The sequence below is a fragment of the Mycteria americana genome, chromosome 11 (genome assembly GCF_035582795.1).
Source record: "Mycteria americana isolate JAX WOST 10 ecotype Jacksonville Zoo and Gardens chromosome 11, USCA_MyAme_1.0, whole genome shotgun sequence".
Lineage (NCBI taxonomy): Eukaryota > Metazoa > Chordata > Aves > Ciconiiformes > Ciconiidae > Mycteria > Mycteria americana.
This window is the reverse complement of record NC_134375.1, coordinates 19,389,762-19,414,883: the sequence shown is the minus strand read 5'-3', so window position 1 is coordinate 19,414,883 and position 25,122 is coordinate 19,389,762. Positions and strand designations below refer to the sequence as shown.

The 25,122-nt window shown below is 37.3% G+C and overlaps 1 protein-coding gene across 7 annotated transcripts in view; it reads right to left on the bottom strand.

The window, feature by feature from the left end:
- FHIT (fragile histidine triad diadenosine triphosphatase) overlaps nucleotides 1-25,122 on the bottom strand; it is a 637,538-nt gene that overhangs the window by 498,891 nt on the left and 113,525 nt on the right. Inside the window, exon 1 of one of the 7 annotated variants that reach the window (XM_075513835.1) lies at nucleotides 18,865-18,883. The exons of the other annotated variants lie outside the window; for them this stretch is intronic. The gene's annotated coding sequence lies outside the window, so the exon portion shown is untranslated. Of the gene's footprint in view, nucleotides 1-18,864; nucleotides 18,884-25,122 lie in introns of those variants that run through there. 7 annotated transcript variants of the gene reach the window in all.

The following is a 25,122-nucleotide window of genomic DNA, read 5'->3' as shown; positions in this document are numbered from 1 at the left end:
ACCTTGACAAATTACCATTCTGTGAGGATACTTTTAAAGCTGATACTTTTAACAGATGAACATTGGTGAACTTGTACAGCAATTCAGTTGATAAAAAAGCTAGATTGCATTTGGTATGTAACTGTTTTTCTAGTGCAGATTATGCCCATAAATGGGGTAATTTCTTTAGTTGCCAATTATATAGAAACATCTTTTGAGTAAAAGCTACCATGAAAAAAAATACTAAAAATTTAATCCTATAGTACTGTGGGTTCAAATGCAACAAATACTATTTATTTATACAATTTTGAATGATTTCATGTATGAACATGTTGTAAGTCAGAGGAACATTATCCATTGCATATACAGGAGACTGAGAGCACATGTGGAACAATGCTCACATTTTCAATCACTGCTTTATAAGAAATATGCAAAAATAAAGACATAAAGATACCACTTAGTCATGCAGGTACTGGAAGATCTGGGATGATAATGATAATAATAATTAAAAAACCCTTAGAGGAATGAGATCTAGCCTTTGGAAGAAGAACTTAACAGCAGATCTTGCCAAGTTACACAAGAATTTTGTAAAAGAACAAACGGTATGGTTTATAAGGCTATAGGAGCTTGTGTCAAATATAACAACAAAGGGCATGAACTTAAGCTAAGAAAAGGTCATCTTCAAAGAGAATGTTGGAAGAAATGCTTTACACAGAGAATAGTTATGATGGAAAATAAACCACTATGACAACCTTTGCAACAAGTGATATAAACTTTAAAAGGTGACAAGCATTTGAAAGACAGTTATTGTGCAAATAGAGAAAGAGGGAGAGAGAGATGCCTGGCCTTTTCAAAAATAGGCTTTGCAGCCATCCATCTTTAAATCACCAGCATTACATCCCTATCTACTGCCTCATAAGTCCACTAAAAGAGAAAATTGACACCAAACTAAACTGAAGGATCTAACAAGAAGATCCTGACAGTTGAAATGGGTCTTAGAGATTCCATCTCCAAATGTTATTGCCTGAACTTCTTCATTTCAGTGGAGGAATAAATCTTGTCCCATCTATTTCAGAGCCTTCATTTCTCTTTTAACGATTCTTCCACTTTAACAAGTTCTGATTCAATAATTTGGGTGTTTTAAACCAAACGTAGAATCTTAAGTGGCTACCCATCACAAATATACTGCAGTTGCATATTAAAAACCTTAAAATTTTCATCTTGTGTCATCTGGACATCACCCTGAATGCCACATCTTTAAAATTCAGAAAAAATATTATTTTTACCAATTCTATGAAATATCGAGAACAGTTGAATACTACTTTTTAAGTCCCAACCAACTACAGAATAGATAAGGAAAACTGTCATAATGCAGGCAAGCCTCTGAGGAAGTCCAAGCTAGGTTTGGAATTGTATCCTCAGGAAGGTTCAAAAGGAGCTTGACATCATCTTTGTTACACATTCCAGGGCACACATACACAGTTTCAAAAGTAAAAAATATCTCTCGCCATAAGAAGTCTCACTGAAACAAATATAATCAAGTCAAGATGGTTCCAGATGCTCAGTTCTTCAGTGAAGGGATCAACAAAATAGTTTAAATTACAGGATTTCATTAAAAATTAACTCCGCTGTATCCTACCATATGCAATACAGAAAACAAACACTACTAACCACAGCCACCTCCTTACTTAAGAGGGACGGGACACTACTGCTGGAATTAACATTTGTTATTGTCTGTGCTAACAGATTCTACTATGAGATTGGTGAGACTGGTCTTGGGTTACCATCATTCAATAACATTGCTAAGAAGAACAATTTTTACCATAATTAGTATATTTTAGAAAGCATAAAGAAGTTGAATGGTTCTTAAAATCTTTAATGATTTGTGGTGATTTTCACCATAAAGATGACAATATATTAGTTTACCAGACGTCAGATCATGCAATGGATCATTAACAAGAGGGTGTTTTCTGAATACTTCCCAAATAAATACCAGCTGGTTTATTCTCAGCAAGCAGATATAGTCACAAGCATCTCTTATCTGATTCACTTAACTGATGTCAAATACATCACGTGTTAACATCTCTAATGTTCATTTATAACTTCGTTGTCTCAAAAGCAGTACACTATGTACACTATCCTGTAAAGATCCAAAATGATGCAATCACTATTTTCAGACTTTAAAAAAAATTAGGAATTTAGTAAATTTTTAAAAATTTCTTTAAATGGAAAAAAAAAAATATTATATTACACAGCTCTTCCAGACGTAGCCTAGAGGTGATCTGATGATAAAATAAGGAATAGCACATTTCTTATCTATCAAGAGTACTTTGCAGATCAAGACAGTTGGAGAGAATAATTTCAATGGATTAATAACTTTAGGCCACCACATTTGAACAATCACATCCACACATTCAAAATAGAAACTAAATCCAATATACTTGGCTATCTGGAAGTTGCTGTATATTTTAGGCCAGACAATATTGATGCTCCCTGAGAATCAGGTGCTGCTCAGCTTACAGAGGCACCTGACCCTTGCACATCTCCAGTGTGAGTATAGAACTAACAGTTACCAGCATTGCCTTGCTGCAGCTAGTGCAAACACGTGCAAGTAGTACTTGTATCGCCTTCCAGCCCCTTTCCAAGGGAAGGGGAGGGGGGGCAAAAAAACCCAAAACCAACAACAAAAAACCCCACACTATTCTCTGCATTCAACTATCTCTTTTTACCTCCTTTGGGGAGCAAGCTGGCTCTAACAGACTCAGTCGCTAGTGTCTGCCTCTTTCTCACTGTAATCGTAGAGCTGGGATCAAGGAAGACACATCTATTTGCTCCTCTCTGTCACTAAAATGAAAATGTCTCCTGCTATTTCGTCAGCTTTGAGTATCCCTCCGCTGGACAAGACCTCATTTCTCTAGAGTAAAGCATAGCTTATGGGCAGAAAACCAGAAGAAAAAAAGATCTATGGAAAAGGAAAAGGGTACAACTTTAAATTTTGTTTCCCTTTTGCAAGTGACCTGTTTTAAGAAAGAAAAAGTTCTCGGTCACAGTTAAGGAAGTAGAAATCCCTCAAATAAAGCACAAAATCAAAAGCAACTCCTCCCCATCACCAAAAAGCAATAATTACTTCCAAGAAGAGTGGATAATGACAGGCCATCCACAGCTTTATACAAGGGAAAAGGGATAAATATCAACATGTGTGATAGCTGCTGGTTATCAGAGTGAATAATTTAGACCTCATTTACTAGGTATGTGTCTGCCAATACATCAATTGCTTGAGTTGCTCATTCCACAGCTAAACTACTTCATAAGAAGCAATTTGAAAACAATTTTTTACATAATGCTTAACAATTAATCAAAATGTATCCACTGCTTTTCAAAATGAACCATTTTTCCTTTCACATTACACATTTAATAATGGGTTTATTCTTAAACTGACTGACGATAATTCTTTATCTTCATAAAAATAGAAATGGAAGAGGGAGAAGTTTGATATCCCACTCTCCTGCACCATGTTCATTTTATGCCACTCAGTGAATCAAAGGGCAAGCAAGTATCTTGGGATATCATCTAGTTCATATTTTCACCCTACAGCAGGATAAACCCAGGTGATTTCTGTATTAGCTGTTTTACTCTCCCAAGATGATCAAAGAACTTTAGAGCTGCAAGGCAGCCTGACAGAAGTTTTGTCCTAACCTATTCATATTCATACTGGGAAGATTATTGAGTTTCTGATCCATTTGCATGCCTTAACTAGTCTTGCTGTATTTCTTATCTAACCTGAAACTCTGTTTAAATTTCAGTCTGTTCTGTTTAAGCCGGGGGGGGGGGGGGGGGGGGGGGGGGGGAGTATTTCCCCTCTCTGCAATGATCATTTATGGTTTTGAGGACATAAGGGTTTTTTGGTTTTGGTTTTTTTGCTAAACTACCTCAGTTCCCAGGAATTTGGGGCCTGAAAAGTACTCAAGAAATGACAAATCAAGCAAGACTCCTCTTTAACTAGATCAGTTCTATATTGGCCAAGAAATTTATTTAGAGTGAGAACATAGCACACTTCCCCCCACCCCCAATAGCTGAGACCATAGCTGATTAATTGATGATATACCCAAGGCTTTGATACTTGAATACACTGTATCACCAGCAACATTCTCTCTCTCATGTTTTCTTGGATCACTTCCATTGTACTCCACTGCAATTGACCAAACCAAATCCACAATCCTATCAAAGAAGGGCACCATAACAAGACCAATGAAACCCAAAGGTAAGAAGTTCTTTGCTTCTCAAATCAGAAGTATCATGGTGGTTCCTTATAAAAAGTGAAGATAGTTTTATATAAAGACTTTTCTTTTAGCTTTAAAACCAGTGAGGTTTTTCCTCCCTGCAAAACTAACAGTTCAGTATTGAAAGCTCTTGATTTCACTGTATCATTTCTTCAGGGAATTACTATTAGGTTACCCACTCACTAGCATGACCTCTTGGGGTCCCATTATTGCCACACGCATTTGAATGGAAAAGACTGAAGGCTTCAATGTCTGGAGATACCCTGGCTTGACTAAACTTTAATTTTAGAATTCCTATAGGCACACCAGCTGCACAATTCAGCTCCCCTTTAAATAACATTAGCTTGGTGAAGAATTAGAAGATGCAGAAGGCTACAGGCAGGGAAGCAGAAGAGAGCAGGAGAAGGTTTGTATTTGAGTGTACCTCACAACAGATTTCAGCAGAAACTCAATCTCTCTTCAGAGGTTAGAGCGTACAGCTGGATGCTCTGTTTACCAATGCCAAGCCTCTTGGCTTCGTAAAATCTGCTGTTGTGATCGGATTAAAACATTTTTGCAAGAGATACAGAGGAATAAGCTCTATCACAGATCACGAAATAACCCTCGCCCCAGCTCTGTCTACTGGGGGTTGGACTCTCCAGCCTAATCTCTTATTCAAACAAAGCGCCTTATATACAGGCTGTGCCCTGAGTACCTAAAGCTGTTTTGCATTACTGGATCTATTGTAATCCTTCCGTTTCTTTCTAACGCATTCTGATGCACAGTTCAAAGATGAGGCATGTAGATTTGGAGACTCATAGAGGTTCCTGTTACATGATTTACCACTTTTGGGGTGTTTTTTTTCCCCTGGGGTGATTCCAAAACCTGTTTAAAATGGGTACTGAAATGGATACGTGTTGCAGATCCCTCCTGTGACAACACATTAACAATTTGGTTTTTGTTATTTCATTTCTGTGTTTGTTACTGTCAGGACCATGTGAAGAAATCACTGATGGGTCTCATGTCTCAGTCAACAGAGCAGTATGTTCATATGAGAAATACACACTTAGGTTAGGAGGTTGCAGGAGGCCTCTTCTATGTATTACTCAATCTTTACCTGAAAGAAGAAAACACAACTTAGAGGTCTTTAATAGAGAGGGTCGCAAAATTGTTCAGTGGAGAAATCCATCCATGAGTGCTCATTGTGTGCAAAGAGGTATATTCTCCACGGGAATCTTACTGAACTCCTCAGAAGAGAAGAGTTCAGTTTGGGGGTACTCAATTTCTATTTGACCTTTTTTTTTTTTTTTTTTTTTTTTGCATATAGTTACAAAAGTATACTTTGCTTTACAGTACATACTTCTGCCACAAAACCATCAGAACAAAAAATTTCAATAATCATTAGCATTTAGAGCATCAATTATCAGCTACCTGTTAAAGTATCAGTTGCCAAAATGCCTATTTAGTAAATAGTATCATAATTGGAAAGCATTACCATCAATAACATGTATTTTAGGATAACCACTAAACACAAATTTTGCTGTAAAGCAAAACCTTGACAAACCTAATGTTTCTTTGGTGAGAAGCTTGAACATTATGTCTTTTCATTCAGATTTTCTTTTAAGCCTCAGCCCAAAGGTTATGAATTCTGAGTTTTAATTAGATCTGCCCTTTAAAACAAGTCACAACTCTATCCTTACAGATAGCTAGAGCTAATCAATCTTCTGAACGGGTTACATGAAATGACATTAACTTCCCACCACTATACAGTAAACCAATGCATTGTCTGAAAAGAACAGAAAAGCAAAGGTATTTCTCAGTTTTGTACACTGCCAGGAGCTCCTTGTTAGCACCTATTTTAACTACAAAAGTATTTTAGCTCCAAAGATAAGAAAAAATCCATACCATATAGCTCAGTGCAAAGGATGATTAGAGTGATTTTGTAGTGTGCAAGGAAGGGACAACATGACCCTATGCATTTCACTCAATTACACTAGTGTATTATAGGAGAATGGAGATTAAACATTCCTGTCATGCACAAGATGTATGCAGCTGCCTCTTATTATTTGGTGAAGGTCATAAGTAAGGCCAAACCTATGACTGCATTCTAGCTAAGTAATTCAGCAGTCCCTTTTCCAAATGTGATTTGATAATGAGTTATTAGGAAATATGAGCCTGGCGTGAGAAATATGCCAATGTTTAGGAGACAAGTATATGCAACAATCCATGCTGTTACTGTAAATTAGTGACATGAAGATTTCTCTAAGCATAAGTACAAAGCCACCATGAACAGAATTAACCTAATGTGGCATTTTGTCAGTCTACAGAGTGTTTAACAACACTGGAAAGTGCTCTAAGTAGTAGTTTGTTGATTCTATTAAATCCCTCTATCCAAGTGCACAATTTGTGGGACAGTCATTTCCTCATCAGTAACTCGTCTACTGTTTTGTTGGCATCAATATGATTTACTGTCATCCAGTAAACCCCTTTTGGTTTCATAAAAGTAACATAAGGATCTATAAAAAAGAAATATTTTGTTCCAGAAATGTAATTCCAGTGTTTGGGATTGACTGTTGTTGAATCAGAAAAATGGAGAAATTCATACTTCGTTTTGTAGTCTTCCAAAACACCTTTCTCAAATGTAAACAAAAAGTTAACAACAATGTGCACAGCATTACATATTATGAAAAGTTAACAATATGGGAAAGAAAGGCTTGAAGAAAGTATAAATCCTGGTTGGTAGGGACACAGTCTTTTAAAACATAAAGCCTCCTTAAAAGTACACTTGACTGCTAATGACCACCCTAGGATGTTCACTTTAGAACTAGTACCTGGATTAGAACTGGCAGATGGCAGAGTTGACACCCAGAGTGTGGGTTTGGACACCTAACTGAAAATGCCCTGAAAAGACCACTTGGGACTGCCCTCATTTCAGCTACCAGGAACGCTGCCAGAGCAACGTACTCAGCTAACAAGTTTCAGCAGTTTCTGAGCACCACGTCTAAACCAGGATCTGCACTAAAAAAAAAAAAATCTTCCTGAGATTGAGAAGGTAATAAAAGTACCTCCAAGGAAAAATAAGAATAAACTAATTCATGGATAATTGAATTTTAATAACTAACACTTCTGGGAAACCAAGTCTGGAGAGAAGCAGCAATAACCCATCATTCCAGTAACAATCCTCAAAAGAAGGTCAAAGCACTGGGACAGACTCCTTGAGACTGAGAGGTTTCTTCAGGAACACGTCTTTAACGTTACCTTTGACAGCATTAACAGGTAGAGCAATTGTTTGCTTGGTTTTGACTCCTACTTCTACTTTTTGGTAATTTAAGCAGTTTACTGCATTGGTGGCTAAGGATCAAGCAAGAATGGATCCTCCTGTCCTAAATATTCTATAAACACAGAATAGTCCATATGCCCTGCCCTGAAGAGTCTCCATGGCCCAACAGTAGGGACCTACGCTGAGTCACACGTAGCTTTCGCTATTCACCATTGCCAAGAAAAAGGGAAGGAAGATAAATGCCGATTCTCTTTTTCTCAACTAGAAGGGGACATCTAATAAACCCATTCAAACAGAAGGGGATCATTTTACAGGGTGGCAGGTCTCTGGAGAGATTACTGTGCACATTCTTTACTGTTTCAAGTGATAGCAAAGCCTACCTTTGTTCCAAAACTTACAGCCTTCAGCTGATAGAACATGGAAGGATAGAATGCACTGCCACAAGCATTCAGATCGACTTCACTTGAGCTATGAAACACCCATGGCTGCTTTCACTGGTGTTCCAGGAATGAATAGTTTGCCTTTTTTTTTTTTTTTTTTCTTCTTCTTTTCCATTCTTGGCTAGCTGATTTAATACTGCTCTTTCAAAAGCCATTATAATTACAGAATCCAAGCTGTTAAAAGAAATCTTAATAAAAAAAAGTCATCCTCATCACATAAAAGGAAACACCAAAATATTTTGTCTTCCTTATTAATCCTATTAAAAACCTTCTGTTCTTTATCCTGCAAAAAAGCATCCCCATATTTTCCCAGCTAAGCAATTTGACAACATAAAAGCAACTTTAGAGGCCAACTTAGATATGATATATATATACACATATATATCTATATAGGATGTACAAATGTTAGTTTTCAAGCCAACACTTTGAAGACACTGACAGAGACAAACATTAACAAAAAGCCTAGCCATCTACTAATTAAGAAGCTTTATACCTGAACATATTTCAGGTATGTTTCAGAACTATACTAATATTTCAGTTATTTGACCTTCCTTGACATCACACACATTCATTCCTCAGCGTACATCTCAGAATTATTATTTAAGACTAAAGCAGATAGATGCATGAAAGATACTTAAAAATAACTCTCAAAGGTTACAGGCAGGATTTCAACTCATTATATTAAAACTCCATCAGTTCTCAGTTTCATTATTTTTTATTCTGTGGCATGGCTTCAAGGCCCACCATTTTGATTCTTTGGAATAAAGAACACAGGATTTAAAACCCAAAGGTATAGGTTCAGATTTACAGGGCAGAACCCAGGACAGCCTTCTAAATAAGGAGCAGCAAGAAACTTCATTATTTTGGTGGGTTTTTCATTATAACCTAAAGCAATTAATCAGTAATTATCATCAATTACCATGTCTCATTGAGGATGAAGAGGGGTCAAAGAAAAAGTACAGAAAAATCAAAGCAGAAAGTACAAATTTTATATATCTATCAGGAAGTTTTTAGATGGATTTGGCATTTGAAACATTGAAGAAAGAAGGAGACATTCATTTATCAGGGTGTATGGGGTTTTTTTTCCTAAATTTATCATCTCAGTAAGTTACTAAGACCACTGCAATAAAGACTGTATCTTCTCTAGGAAGGGTTTCATATATATTTATAAGCTGTTACATAAGCATGCCCACATAATGGGACTAATCATATTCCATCATTTTAAAAAATGCAGTAACAAGAAGGATTTGTTTGTTCGAAGTATTGTAGATTTTAAAAATTAACGTCTATATTTTCATTCTTGGACACATCCATAATATCAACATTTATACTCTTGCCAGTGATTTACAGCAAGATGTATTCCGTATCTGGGATATCTGAATTTCAATGTGGATGGATTTTCATTAATACTGACACTGGTGCATCCTATTTTATTAAGTCCAAGCAAGAATGAATACGGCTCCACAACACTGAGAAACATGTACAGAAGTATGAGACAGAAGCCTACAGGCTAAAAGCTATCCTGAAACCTTGCCATGCTACCTGCCATAAATGAAGTTGGTGGTTTTGTTTTGGTTTTTTTTTTTTTTTTTACTGATTTATGAAGTATTTTATAATGAATTTCAGTCTTTTGAACTTGTCACTAATTTAATACTACATCTTGCATCAAAAATCGCAACCAAAATACTGCCGGTACCTACAACATAACCTTCTCCCCACCTCAGTCAGACTTTGCTAACTGTGAGGAGCGAGCAAACATAACTTACCAAACCCACCTACATGCACCATGACACTTATCGAGTCCATCACCCACATGCACAGCAAATATGTCAGCTGAAAGGTTTACATTTAGCCACGGAGAAGTTTCAGTGTTTCATTCCTGAGAAAAGGCTGACAATTGTAGCTTGCTCTGAGACAATCAAAATCCAAAGACTACTTACAGAGGCAGTTTTACTGTATGCTTTACTCATTCTGTTAGTCACAGAGTTTGCTTTTTTATGAAGATACGCAAAACTAGATTCTTCTAATGAAGCACTAACAAGCAGACGACACTTGAAATTGCTTTTAGTCTGTAAAGTCAAATGGGAGTATTTAACATTTTTCTGTAATTGCTAAACCAAAGGCTAATCATAGACACCTGTGACAGCTAATGGGTCTGTATTAGTTAAGCTAGTAAGACAGGATTTAACCTTCATTTCTGTTCGGATGATGTCCACAAGTCATTAAAGGAGAGAATTAGCTGCAACGTATCCAAGCAATACAGTGCAATTCAGTGATGAGAGCTGCTTAATAGCTCAAAAAAAAAAAATCCTCTTCATTTTCTTGTAAGTTCACTTTGCCTACATGTTATACCTACAAAAAGCTTAGCAGCAGATAAGGGTTTGGGCATTTAAGATGACTGCCCAGCATGCTGGCCAACACCTTCTTTCTGTGCCTCCATACTCCCACCTATCTGTCTGTACTCATTGTTTTCCACTTAGGGGCCTTAAGCTCTCTGGATCAGAGAACTTCTTCCCTGTAGGTTTGTAAGGCAGCCCTCAAAGTGGGTCCTGGTTTGCAGCTTAATTACTCAGTGCTACAGTAATTCAATTTATGAGAATGTGGCTTGTCAAACCTATGATATCTAACACGTGAAAAATGAAAATACATAGAGAAATTCAAATATTTGTAAAGTTCTGCCATTGTGTGGGAGTGAGATGAGCTTAGACCAAGTTGAAAACACAGAATAGTAGTTTGAAAACTGAAATTCTTAATTTTTTAAAATCCTTATGCACAAGCCTTAAAGTGGCAGCTGCTAATAAAAGTCATTTAGGAGCAGCTTCCACTACAGCAGGCTTTAGGATGGATACTTTATTTAACAGCTACTGCCACAGTTTGGTGACATTAAAAAACCAACAACTATAATACACAGTCAAATGAGAAGAACATAAAGAAATAAAGTAGCAAGTAATTTTTGTAATATCAAAAGTTCTAGCGAGCTGCTTGAGATTTTTTTAAACGGTATCTCATGCAGTTGAATTCCAGCCTACTAGTAAATGGGACTCACTGGGGTAAAAGTGTGCTGAGTCTAGGGAAGGAGAAAAATGCCAAGAGGATATATAAACACATTGAATGCAATTTACATTCTGCTGAATTTAGTGTCTGCCAAGCCTAGTATACTGCTTGAAATGTTGTGTTTATCAGACATCTGGGTAAAATTTAGGAAAGCTGGGAGATACAGAAATTTCAAAACCATTTGGAAGAACCTCATAATAGTTTATTGTCATGCTTCAGGATAGGTCTTTTTATAACACAATGACTATATGGTCACTATGAAACCACCCTAAAATTCTGATACTTGAAGACAGTACAAAAACTTCTGGAACTGAGTGTTTAGGGAATGTCAAAAGGACGGGAATATCAAAACACCTAAGTTTTGGAAGGCAGTCTGTGTCCAGAACCTTTACACCTAAGACTTAGAGAGGTCTGCGGGACAAAAGCAAAAAATGTTTTCTGCCTTAACAGTTTTTCCAGTATTACCTCTTTTCCCAAGCATTTTTAAAAAATCCTTCATGGGAAAATAGAGATCTCCTGAAAATTGTTGAAGACAAATTTGGGCGTTGTTGCGATATTCAACAGTGCATTGTTTAAAGTACTCAGCTTGAGCTGAACAGCGCATAAATACTGAACAAGAACGCAGCAAATTTGCAAAAACTGTCACCACAAATTAGAAGGACAGTGATCTGGTCTGATCCTTGCCTTGATCATGGAACAACTATTTTACATTTTCATCTAAAATTCTTGTATTTCAGAAGTTTCTCTAAAGAAAAGCCAACAACACAGAAAAGCCCACTGAATTTATAGCATTCATTTGTGAGAACGATGTAAAGCTTGGCCGGTGAAAACACTCAGCTCTCCTCTTGTTTACAGTAAGGCAGGACTTAGCTTGCACCTCCCAGACCATTATTTCCTAATAGGCAGGATACTCAACTGCAGCATTTACAGGGAGACTGTACTTAGAGAAGAACATTTTCTCCAAAAAGTAGATGGATAACTAAATGAGACATACATACTTGTATCCCCAGAGTTGCTGCAAGCCCAATAGCCAGGGAACATAGTAAACCAAAGAAAAATATAAAACATGAAAGATTCATCACCTTGAGACATATCCATGCTCCATTTTCTCATCTTCCCCCAGTTTTGGGGGCGTGCCTTGCTTCTCATGTGAAAAGCCTGGAATTCCATTCACCCTCTTTAAAATAGTTCCTCTGCATATTCTGTTGCCATCTTTATACACTTTTTTTAGAAAAAGACAAAAAGCACCACCACGAAAAAAAAAACCCAACACAATACATCCCTGAGCATATGCAGTCAATGCAGGAAACAGCTTCCCACCCATAACTTTGTAGGCTGAACTTTGAACCTATACCTCCCAGGAGGCCTGCTGAGCCTAGCTCAGTAAGATAAATAATACCTCAGCTAGCAGAGAGAAATGTGAATTTTAAACAAGACTAATGCTCAGAATCCTGGCCAAATAAGACAAAAACTTCAATGAGTCACTTGCTCCTGTATTTAGGATGGTTTCCAGTAAGTCCAGAGCCACATATTAAAAACACCTGAAAGCGCTGATGGCTTGCATTCACCAAAGAGAAACCGAGATTAGAATCAGCTAAAAGGAACCAGTCTAAGCCCAACAAAAACCTTTATGTTTCAACAAATATTTGCCCAAAGGCTACAACTAAGCGTCCAGTTAATAACTTGAGTGGATAACCTCACAGACATATAGCTTATGTCAGCATGTAGTCCCATATCCACTACTCTAACCCCATTCCTGGAACGACCTAATGGATTTTGACTTTCATGCTTTTTTTTTTTTCTTTTTCCTGAATAAACCTTTCTGTAGCTAAGAGCATGTCTTGGCTACACCAGAGATTTCAGACTGTATTTTGCTACACACTGTAAAGTAGAAAACACACTTTTGGCCTGCGTCTAAAAATCTAAGGCTGTACAGAAACCCCAAGGTCTCAAATACACTGATCAGAGCAGGCTGCTGCTGCCCTGACGGTTTTCAATTTCACTTGGGAATAAGCCATAAAGTGTTCAGGAAAGAGGCATCCAGAAATGTCCATTATATTTTTCATGCACATCTAGGGAGGTTTCTCCTCTGGTTAAGAGAATAATTTCAAGCAAAGGTTAATTATGCACTAGCTTTCTAAGAGCCTATAAAGGATTTACAACAGGTTGTTGGCAGCATGTGGTAGCACTGATCACCTCCCTGCACGCCTGCAAAAAGCTCCAGATTGATAGCTGCCTTATGCAGAGTTAGTTTAACTATTTTTACCTTATTCCCATTATAATTGAAAAAAAAACCCAAAAATAATAGCAGAAAACCTAGTGTTCTGCAATCTGAATTCAGGAACTAAACCATACATAGCAATGAACTGCAGATCTCCTAGAATCAGTGACAAAGCTTCTGTTAACTTCGAAGCAGCCCAGATATGTCCAAAAGGAATGCAATAAAAGTATGACATCTGAGGTTCTCAAGGTTAGGTAGAAAATATGAACAAAGGGGAAAGTTCTTTTACCAGCCCCTCTCTGCAGCTCTCCTTCAGTACCCTTGTTACAACCTATATTCATCCACCCAAGGAGCCTGAGGCAGTGACCTGCTGGCAGCCACACATGGAATCTGCTTTAATCCTAGAAGCAACTTCACCCAACTCAACTAGTCAATACTAGCTATTGATAGCTGAATATGCAGCCTAGATACCATTTTCTTCTTAAGTTTGTGAATTTTCAGTATTTCAGAACAAATATCAATAAAGGTTATCAAAGGCCTGCTTCATTACTGGAAGTAGACTAAAACTTTTCAAGGGATAAAATATTCTTTTTTGTAAATATTCACAGCAACAGAAGACGATGACAAAAAAGTTACTGACAAACTGAATATACCACATATATTCCAGGAATCCACCACGTGTGTGTGTATATATATTAAAAAAAAATAATATATATATTTTATATATTTTTTTATATATTTAATATATTATATATATACATAAGTGCCATACATGCATAATTATTTTACAAACTCTAAAATCATGGTTCAAAACTGCATCAATACAGGAATTGCTCCAGCAGAGCTCACGGTAACCAGTATGCAAAGGAGAAGTTCAGAACAGAGTAGACAGGTTATTATCTGTATGTGCATTAAAAAATCTGTAACATTAGTTAAGCATTTATGATCTAAATAACAGGTTCATGCTTTGAGTTTGGATTAACAACAAAGCAAACCCCGTGCAACACAAATGTTACCAAAAAAGCAGCCAATGTAAAATTCACATTTTGTCCTTTTGCCAGATGATAAAAGTGATTACCCACGTGGAAACTGGATTCTTCAGAGCTACCATACTGAATCATTTAATTTGTCTAAGTACTGCTAATGCAGTTGCACACGGCAATGAGCATTTGAATTTTAGATTAAGCAAATGAAGGGCAAGGTATTTCTTCATACACACCATTAGAAAGACTACTTAATAGCAGGATGCCACACAGATTATAGAGACAGACAGTAACCCAGTGCAATTTCATCTACCCATCAGAAGGATGGATGTATCTTTTACCAATATTGTTTTTACTTAAATATTTAAATTGCATTCCTTTTACATCCCTCCTATATGTAACAGTGTCTCATAGCTAATGCATGGCACTAACCTGGTGTAGGATAACTACAATTTCTACTTTGACTCACTGCCATTTAAACTTCACCACCTTACCATCATTCTAACTTCTAAAAGTCTGTTTAAATAAATTTGTTTTGTTGATTAGTCAGGACAGGCCTTCCAACTGTAAAGTCTAAAGTTTGAACACAGAGTGTTTAGAGAGAAGTTAAGCAGTCTTAAAGTCTCCTTGTATTCTGCCTACTGATCACCCTTACCAATCCCTTCTCTGTCTCCCTCAATTTCGCACAAACCCAGTAAAGGCAATCCAGACCTTCTCAGGTTGGCAGCACCTAACTCTAAACTATTTATTGCATATTTACTAAGTATAAGCAGCTCAGGCATGGCTGAAATAATTCTACCTGTACCTTGTGTTCCATTAAAAAAAAAAAAAAATAGAAGAGAAGTAAAGTCTAGGGAAAAGGTTTCTAAATTATATCATAAAACACTTATTAATAGTCTGAGTTCTTGTTACACTTTGTTGTCAACAATTAAAAGTAAAATAGCCCATTAATGCTACTAATCATAGATCACACAGGCACTCGTCTCTGACCTGGAGACATAATAATACTACAAAAAAGTAGTGCCACCTTCAGTACTTCATCTAATTAAGAGTGAACGCAGAGATCAGTTTAGTGAGACCCAAGTACTCCATCTCCTTCTGGAGAAAGAGAGATCACCTACTAGATTTAAGTGGCCAGAAGTATTTTGTCAGCAAAAGGAAATAAATTGAAAACTTTGTCAGACAGATGAAAGGGTGCTATGCAGGGGAGAGAAATTTCTAATATGAGGAGTTGAGTAGAATATATTTAAAATCCATTTGACATCATCTTTCCTCAACCCCATCCCCACTATCAATTGCTCTGTTTCATGTGGTTTTAATGTGTATTGACCGTTCTCATGTTGCCATAATTATGATCTTATTAATTTTAAACAAAGAACTCAGTCCTGGGTTAATTACCTACAGCCTGGCAGGTCTGTAGGCACTTTGTGAACCTCGCATGGTAATGTACACTCATGTGTTCTGTAATGCCATCCCAATCATTAGGCCGATGATGGGGGGCCACTGACTGTTTTCCATAGGCATCAGAAGCATGCATGTGGTTATTACGGAGATTCAGCTCCACAGTCCTGCAGAGCAGACTAGAATGGTTTTAATTCATGAAAAGAACGAGAAACAGCTAAACAGATATTAAACATCTGCACACTATCCAAGTGCACTTTGTCCCAGGTACAGTTACATACCTTGGAAAAGACCCAGTGGATAGGCTAGCCTAGCATTAAATATTTTAGTACTAAATCTTTCGAAGGTGGTCTGATGTTTGAATGACTGTTTCTTGTCCTACTGCACTATTTAAGAATTGCATAGGGTAAGTTAGCAAGTCGCCCGATTTCCCCAACAACTAAACACAGAGCAGTTCACTGGCACTACCAATACCAGATGGGAAAAGATTTTTAAGAATCTGCAATGCACCTGAAGAGCCCAAACCCTCCAATACAGGGTTTCAAGTCTGCTACCAGTAAGCTTCGTCAGAGAAAACTGAAGGTATATTTGCTAGCACTATAAGACAAGCTGTCACTTTGTCAAATGATTTTTTACTAAACCTGACTGCAAGCATAAAGCATTAACATAATTTATTAGAACAATTAGAATGCATCCTTGTTGTCTTCTAATTAGATTATTCCTTGTACTGGTAATTACATCAGACAAGAAGAGAATAATAGCTTCAGATTTCTAAAATCATCTGTAGAGTACGTGACGAGAGAATGATCAATAATGCTAATCTACTGGAACACAAATTCCCAGAAAGAGATATTTTATCATGAGTGATTCTTTAAATAATCAGCATTATTTCTCAAAGTCCATGTTACTTTCACTCATCCTTAAAAAAGCACAAACACAAGGGAACAGACACTGAAATAATCATCAAAACCACTGAATTATAACTGTACTTTGAGGGCTTCTAGGTGAAGGGCACATTACCATCTTCTCCCGCTGACCACAAACCCAGAAGAGCTGTCATTACATTATCTTTACACAGACAAAGGGGAAAAGAAACTGGAGCAGAACACCCCTCCTCCCCATACTTCCAACACCAGAGACATTCCAAAACACCTGATTACTTCTAATACCTAAAAAGAGTTAATAGCATATCTTTTAAATTATTTTCTCAGTGGGAATGCCATCAACTGTAACAGAAAACTGTTCACCCACCCAGTCTTTTCTTTACCATTCCCAAACTCCTCTGAACTTTCTTAGCACTCTGCATTAGCTACATCAATCAAAGTTGCCCTAAACTTTAAGAATCATTAAATATTTTACAGCTAGGAAAAAAAAACAGCAGGAAGGAAAGCGGGGGAGGACACAAAAACAAAGAATGAAAATCAGCAAAAATATGAGAACAAACATGACTAAAAGGTCCAACAGCAAAGCACAAAAAGATACCATCAGATTTCTCCACATTAATGGAAGTAACCCTACAGTTGAACGACATCTCAGAGCAAAAAGGCAGAAGAGTGTCAACCGTTATTATATCCCTGGTCCCTCCTTTTCCTACCAACATGAAACATGAACGCACATTGTAGTGTCAGTGTTGGTTGGTTAATTTAACATTACAAACTCCAAAGCACCTTAAGCACACCATTGTCAGGACTGTACTTGAGAAACAGGTGACACGTGAAATATTACATCTGCTACATTCCGTCCTTCAAGCCATCCCATTCGCTCCAAGAGATTCAGATTAGGGGAATACTCCAAATCTTTACTAGTTTTCCACTATAAAGATCCTACTTTTTTTCTGGAATTCTGCAAAAACCTTGGGGAGGGTTTTGTTGTTTACAGTCCCACTTTCACATTTCACCCACTTCACTATTAGCTTTGGGTGAGAGGAAGGGAAAGGCAAAATAGTTTGTAGCATCTCTACCGCATAGTCGTCTCTGGACATTACTGAAATCTACAGACTTTAGAAAGGCATCAGCCCAGTAAACCCTGTAACAGCCAATGAGAAATCACTCATGAGAAGAACCTACGGTCTAATGACAGCACAATAATCTTCTAATAAAATTCAGATCATGTAAAATAAAGAATGGGAAATAACACTGGACCAGGGAAAAGCAAACTAGCAGCCAAAAAGCTAATGAAGCAAGCTAGAGGAATTCCAGAACTAAAACTGGAATTTAGAAGAGGAAAAAGCTTATTGAACTTAGATAAGTCATGCAAGTTTAAAAGTAAGAACAAAGCTAGGGAAGAGACTGGATAAAGACGTGAACAGATGACTAAGCATTTTAGCGAGCTTCCACTGGGGTTGATTTCATTACACCTCTGTATAGGATTCTAGAATTTATGGTAGCTGATAGCACGATACAACAGAAAGTTCTGCAACTCCTCTTGAAACTTCTACTTCATCTAAACTGAAGATAAAGCCTGTAGACCATTTGAACACTAGACAGTATTTTGTTAGATTACAGGTTACATTTTGTTTTTGGGTATGGTGGGGGGTTTTTTGGTTGGTTGGTTGTTTTTTTTTAAATGATCCATTTTAGGAAGAGCTTTTTTCCCAGAAGATTAAAAACTTCCCGTTTATTTCCTCTAAGCAGTGTTCTGTACGTTGATTAATGGGAATTAAATCTACAGTGATGGACAATATCTAGATAGACACCTTCCCCAGCAAAATCTGGGCTCAATATACTTCATTCTCATTCTTTGTTCTTATATGTTTATTCTAGGATCTTCTGCAGAGTTTTACAAATCTCAGACCTATCACCACAGAGTTGTACCTTCCCAGTTAAGATAATCAAGTGGTCCAAAGGCAAGAGCTCTTTGAGCAACCTGAAGCATATTTAGCCCCTGTCTAGCCTAAGACAAAAACTTTATGGAAATATGTAATTCATACCATACACTTCCTGCTTGGCCCTTTTTTTGGAGAGATCATATCTCAAGCTAAACTCAAATAGAAGGGTTTTTTAAATAAACCCAGAAATTCAAAAAACAAATAATTTCCACACCACAACCTCTATACAAATGACACTCATCTTTTACCCAGAAAAGTATCCAGAGAACTGCCTGAAATCAGAAAACAGCACCCAGATGAAACAGCCTTCATCATGCCCTGCTAAAACTGAAGTCTGGGCCAAAGCTTTAATCTTCTATGGTTCCCCAGCAGAGCGCAAGGCTTAATCCATAGAGCTTAAAAGATGGACATACAATCTACCTGGCATAAGCCTGAATTCATTTGAAAGCTTCACCTGCCACTCAGCTGTTCATTTATGCCTTTCATACCTAGAAATGAGAAATAACATATGCAATTGGTAAATGCAGCACAAAAACCTCAAGCTTCCCTTTCTCACAACACAAGGCTCTCAAGTTTGGATAATGGATCTTCTCGTGGGGAGGAAGCACAAGTAGTAAGATATAGGCCTACCTATACACACATTTCCTTCCCCACCGTGCGTTTAACCACCGGATCCACACAACTTAAAGGGCCAGAGTTTAAGATGCTCCCCTTCCTCCAGGGCACAGGGAACATAGGACCTGACCACTAATCATAAAAGTAGAAAGGCAAGGTCTATACTATTCTTAAATCTCAAAAGTTGAAAATATTGTTATTTTTGTGGCAGAGTAACTAAGGAACGTTTAGACCAGAAAGTGGTCGCTAAAACAGTGTGTTACCTTAAAAGTAAAATTATCATTTTATATTCTCAAAAATAAATGCCCTCAGCAGCCCTCATTATCATTTCAGGAAAGAAGATCTGGAGAAAAATATGCAGTAGTGTTTTCAGTGCTCACTCTGGAACAACTGCAGCTGTTAAATTCAAGTAGAAAACTCAGCCTTTCGCATTCTTTACTTTCAAGGATACCTCAGACAAGCAAAGACCTGACTTATCTATTGATAGCTCAGCCAGCTTCCCTAAATGCATTGCAAATAATTTTCTGAAAGCTTTGTAAAAGTCTAGGTATTTTTCAATGCAGTAAAAAGACAACAATCTCGAATTTCTTTTCCATCAGACATTTCCACATCAGTGAAACTGTGCAGCAGTAGGCAAATAGGAGATGATACTGTACAGGTGATTGCACATATCTTCAGTAAAGAAGATATTGAGAATAAGTTTTTCTAAGATTCATCCCAAGTCTAAAGTCTTTTTACCTTCTTGGGAGTTTAGAGTTTGTTTGGGGTGTTTTTATGTTTTTTGAGGGGGCTATGGGGACAGGGCTGGAAAGGTGAAAGGGGAGTTATGTGCCTTTCAGAATGCGACAAAACAAACAAAAAAAGCTAATTGCATCCTATGCATTTAACAAAGACATGGAATTAAAGATCTAAATAAGCTGCAAAGAGTTACTTACCATTTAGAAAATAGACCTAAATCTCATCCTAATAGACTCTTCCCAGCCTACTAATAGGAAGGCACCCCACAGTGAGCCAACATGGTTAACTGCTGATGAAGAGTTCACGTTTTATGAATCCAATGGATTTGTAACTGAAGCAAACAACGTTATTATACCCAGGAATTTACCTCTGCAAAAAAGGATTTACAATGGTTCGCTCAACTGTAGGAAAGGCCTAAGTCTTATACCAGTCGACTGGCGGTACAAGAACAAAACCACGAAGAACATGAATGAACTGAAAGTATAGAATTACACAAATAAGTGAGACCACAAAGACACAAACATATACAAAGGAAGCAAAGAAATATGTGAAGCCAAACAAAAAACTAACTTAATAGTCCATATACGAAGACAGCATCGCTGCTGCCAGAGCCAAGTAGCATGGTAATTCTTTTGAGGCCATGTGTTGTTCTTGCCTCCACCATCTAACCAAAAAGTACAGGAATTTCCAGTTCAAGTACAAGTTGAAGTAAAATGAAATTCATTTGACAGAGAAGCTTATTTTTTAAAAATTACCTAAGAAATTTGGAGATTCTTGCCACATCACCTATTTCCCATTGTTTTCGTGCAAAGCTTCTCATTGAAAACTCACCCATAGGAGTATAGAGGTGTAATTTGGAGACAAAAGTATGAAAGAAATTTGTTGCACAGCTTTTCATTAAGGATTGGCTTTAAGTATTGGATGTTTAGAGAGTCAGTATATTCCTGCAAGCCTGTTTGTTAATGAAGCATAGATAGAGATATGCTACCATTTGGTTTGTTCGTACATTATTTATAAATAGCTTTAAAACTCTTTCAAGAAAAGCTACAACCAATAATCTCAACAAAGCAGCTGCCATCAGCAGTCAGCAGGACGCCTGAGAAAACAGGCAGTAGCACTGAATCTTTCAAAACTCTGTTCTGCCTCCTTCCACAATTATCTTAAATGTAAATTATAGTCTCCCAGTGATTGCTCCAAGGTGTGCTTTTTTCTTTTCCTTTTTTTTTTTTCTTTTAATTATTTTATTTAATGCCAAAAAATAAAGATATAGGTTTTCCAAAAATGGGTGGAGTGGGGAACAACCACCAAAACTTCATGCTTTTCTTTAAGAGCATCCCTGGAGAGGTTTGCTTCCTGAACTGGCCCTTTCACAGAAGAAAGTTCAAATTATACTACAGATACCTCTGAGGTTTGAAATTGCTTAGAAATAAATTAATTGTTAAAAAAATAGAAACTTCATTTTGTTTAGTTTACACTTCACATAAAATTCCTTTCCAGACCTTATTCAGGAAGCATAATTTTTATCACCTAGTCACTAGATTAAGATTCATGTTACCCAAGTTCAGTACTTTGTCACAGACTTCAAGACTAGTTTTTCACACATCCCTTGATCTTTCTGTGGCTCTACTGAGGGCCAGTTCATCCATGTCTGTGGAGCATTCAGATGTCCAGAGTAGGAAAGAAGGAAAAACAGGTAAACCCAGGGATGTCCCCAGTTCACTAGTACCTGGCGACATTCCAGGAGCTTGCAAACTTAGAACATTACTGCAGTCCAAATAAGCAATTGCTATTTTTCAGAATGCTATAACATACAAAATAAAAGTTTACATTGATGTCTGCAGCCCTAGAGGTTTTTAAAAATAAGGTTTGAATGCACAGTTAAGAACTTACAGGGCTTTGGGCATGAAAAAGCCTAAAATAACCTCCTTCCTCCACAAATACCAATGTAAAAATGAACAATCTAAGAAATATGTATCTGTTTTATTATTTGTAATATCAGAGACAAGCAAAGACGCATACAAACATTCAAATAATTTTTCAGCTGCTGAAGTGGCAACGGTTTTATTCCAATGCATCAAAAGCTGAATTTTAATATTTTACTACAGTAGTCTAAAATAAGTTTTATAGAAGAAAAAGAAAGTAATCCCTCAGTTGCATAGATTATCCAAAAAAGATTTGCTGGTGTTTGTTGTGTAGGTCATGGACAAAACAGAAGCACAAGTTTAAACTGAATCCAACTTCTGCATGCATGTTTAAGCTGGTCATTGCTGAGAATCAATGTCGTATAAATTGCAAGCTTCTTGTATTTGTAAAAGTACATTAAATGAACAAGTAACAACACTGAAAAATAATCTCATATTATGGACATTATATCATGCATTTAAAAAAAAAAGTATCCATTGCAAGTACAAGGTGTTAAGGACTCGCGTGAAGGACTCACTATGGTTTTTTTAATCATTATAGTTTACATGCAGCAAAAAGGACCAGTGAGCAAAAAGCCGTATTAACACCTCCTGAGCAAGACAATATTTGCACACAGAAAAGGCATTCTACTCAGCTACTTGAACTACATTAGCACCACCTATTTGTGTCACTTATTTTGGAAACACATTCAGAAAAGTCCAGTGGTAAGATACCATTGAACTGGCACTTTGAGCATCTGGAGCAGGAGTTAATACCTAGCTGTATTTTTGCCATCTGAAAACATGTAGTCAAAGAGCAGAGCAGGTCCATTTACCTGGCTGTACAAGATAAGCTTGAGAACCAATTTTCCTTTTAATAAGTATCTCACACAAAGACAAATTTGCCACACCAAAACTAAAAAAGCAAAACAAAAAAGAACCCCACCACACCCCACCACTAAAAAAAGAGGAGATTTTTCCAAATCTCTCTTAAGAGTCAAGGCAACGGGTCTGACCTTGACAGTCTTTACAGATATAAATGAGGTACATGGACAGCCACTGAAAACAGGATTTAGCTTTCAGGATCCTTCACAAATATACTTCCCCCCCCTCAACCCAGAAGTACCATAGTTTCCCACTGGTTACCACATCCATCCTTTGCATAGACCAGAAGTTCCTGGCTTGTTTTTCAATGCACGGAAGGGGTTGCAACTCCTCACACCCTTTCCCTCCATATCAGCTAAAGCCACCACTCTTCCTCACAAGAGGCTGCAGCAGTGGCAGTCACCCTTCCAAGCTACGTTATCTTCATCTGGTTATTTCTGCACCACATGTCCCCCAGCAATCCTGCTCCAAGTAGCAGGGCGTGGATACATCTCACTAGCTCTGCACACAGGCAGCACAGAACTGGCCACGCTTATTCATTAGGTCCTTACTCTGGGTCTCACTTGTAACACACGTGTTCCTTTGTAGTGTGGCCTATCTCCCCAGCTGAGAAACAAGAAGTTTCCTACCTTACAAACCAAGGATCAACACATGAGAAACTACCAAAATATTTCAGAAGTCTATGTTAGCTGTGAGCAAGAGAATGAAGACAAGAACACTGAAAACTTGTTCCTAAGGCAGACATCCTGTAAAGGACTGAGCTCCTTCACCAATAGCACAGCGTATAAAGGGGGTCATTTAAAAACAAAAAGAAATTGGGTTGCTGGCAAAGCCATGGTGAGACACGTTAAACATGGCTCATATTAATTAAAATACAGAAGAAAAATTTGTAATTTACTCAAGACTCCTAGCTAGTTTTAGATGAAAATTACATCCTGTGGGTAGCAAGTCAGCATGATCTGGTATTACGCATTTTCAAACTATTTAATGAACCTTTTTACTGCTGTTATTTGTAGTCTGAAAAATAGTTTACAAGGAAAGAAGTGTTTGAAAGCATGATATTTAGCCAAAAAAAGCTTAAAGCCTGGCAGTAACTCTGAACTTGCACATCCATCACATCTGTCATCCCAGTAAAAGCAGACATCATATGATGAGCAAAGATGAGATGGGAGAAGATGCCCATCCTGGGGGAGAGGGAGAGGAGGCAAGGGGAACTGGATTAAACTAGTTCACTTCATTTTTTTCATAGAAATTGCTAACAAAGTGCTGCAGGTTAAAGTAACAGCTGTTCTTTAGTAACTGGATTGTACACAAGATACTGCAAACAGTTCAAATTTCCTGATTTTTTTTTTTTAATATAGAAGCTTTACTATTATCATAAATAACAGCAACACTGCTAAAGCACCACCTTACTCTTAGGCTAAAGATACTTTGCACTAACATTGAACAAAGGGGAAATGTAGATCCTACATTTCACATAAGCGAACTAATGAACTAGGAAAACAGCTAGGTAAGAAGTGGTAGCTATTTAAATCTTCTACCTAAACTGGCTCTCTGAAGCCAACAGGAGGTCAGGAAATCAACTCAGAATCTCTCCTGAAGGAGGTCTGAAGGGCCTTCCTTAGGGAGGAGCTCCAATCCATCCCAAAACTGAAGGAAACCAAAACCACTCTCAGAACAGCTGAAGCTCTTCAGTCATAAGTGCAGAAGTAGAAAGTCTAAAACTGGAACCTCATGATTTTGCTCTCTGTAAAAATCACACAGTAATTCAATTTTTTAATGTTTATATATTTTTCAACTCTTCTGCTTGTTCAACATGCCTACTGTATCTTCTGTGGGAATAACACAGCAGGTAAAAGTGCTTGTAACATAATGCTAGACACTTCTAATTCTTGCCAGTCTGGTTCTCCATTAATCTTCACCTACGTCCTATGCATCAGCAACTGTAAACAAACTGAGATTTCACAGCAATCTGATAATCACATCTTTGAAGTGTTTTCATGTCATGCAAGCTTAAACCAATGTCTAATTAGCTTTTCTGAGAAGGAAAAATAATCTGTGAACCTGTGCAAGACTTACAGTGGTGTGGTTGGAAAGAAGAACATTGATTTTATCTTAGTTATTTTGTTGACCTCCACTAAGTAATTGGCATTTTGCACCAAGATCAGACACTAAAGAGAAACAATGCATGACTTCTTTAGGCGAGATGAATCTTACCTGAATCTTAGAACATTTTGTGCACAAATTCATAGCAAGAACTTTGGAAGCCTGTATGTGCCAGTTCCCCTAGATCACTATGACACCTAGAACATTATGTGGTATACAACATCATTAAATACACAAATGCCTAAGCCATATATCTGAATTTCTACGCTCTAAAGAGCAGTGTGCTCAAATCATTTGAGAAAAGTATATGCTTCATAATTCTCTAAAGCTAACCCATTTGCCATGTATTCCCAAACAAGCACAAAACCTTAAATAAAGGAAAGCCAGCTTTCAAAATTTCTCATTCAAGTTGGTAAGAAGGAAACATGCTATT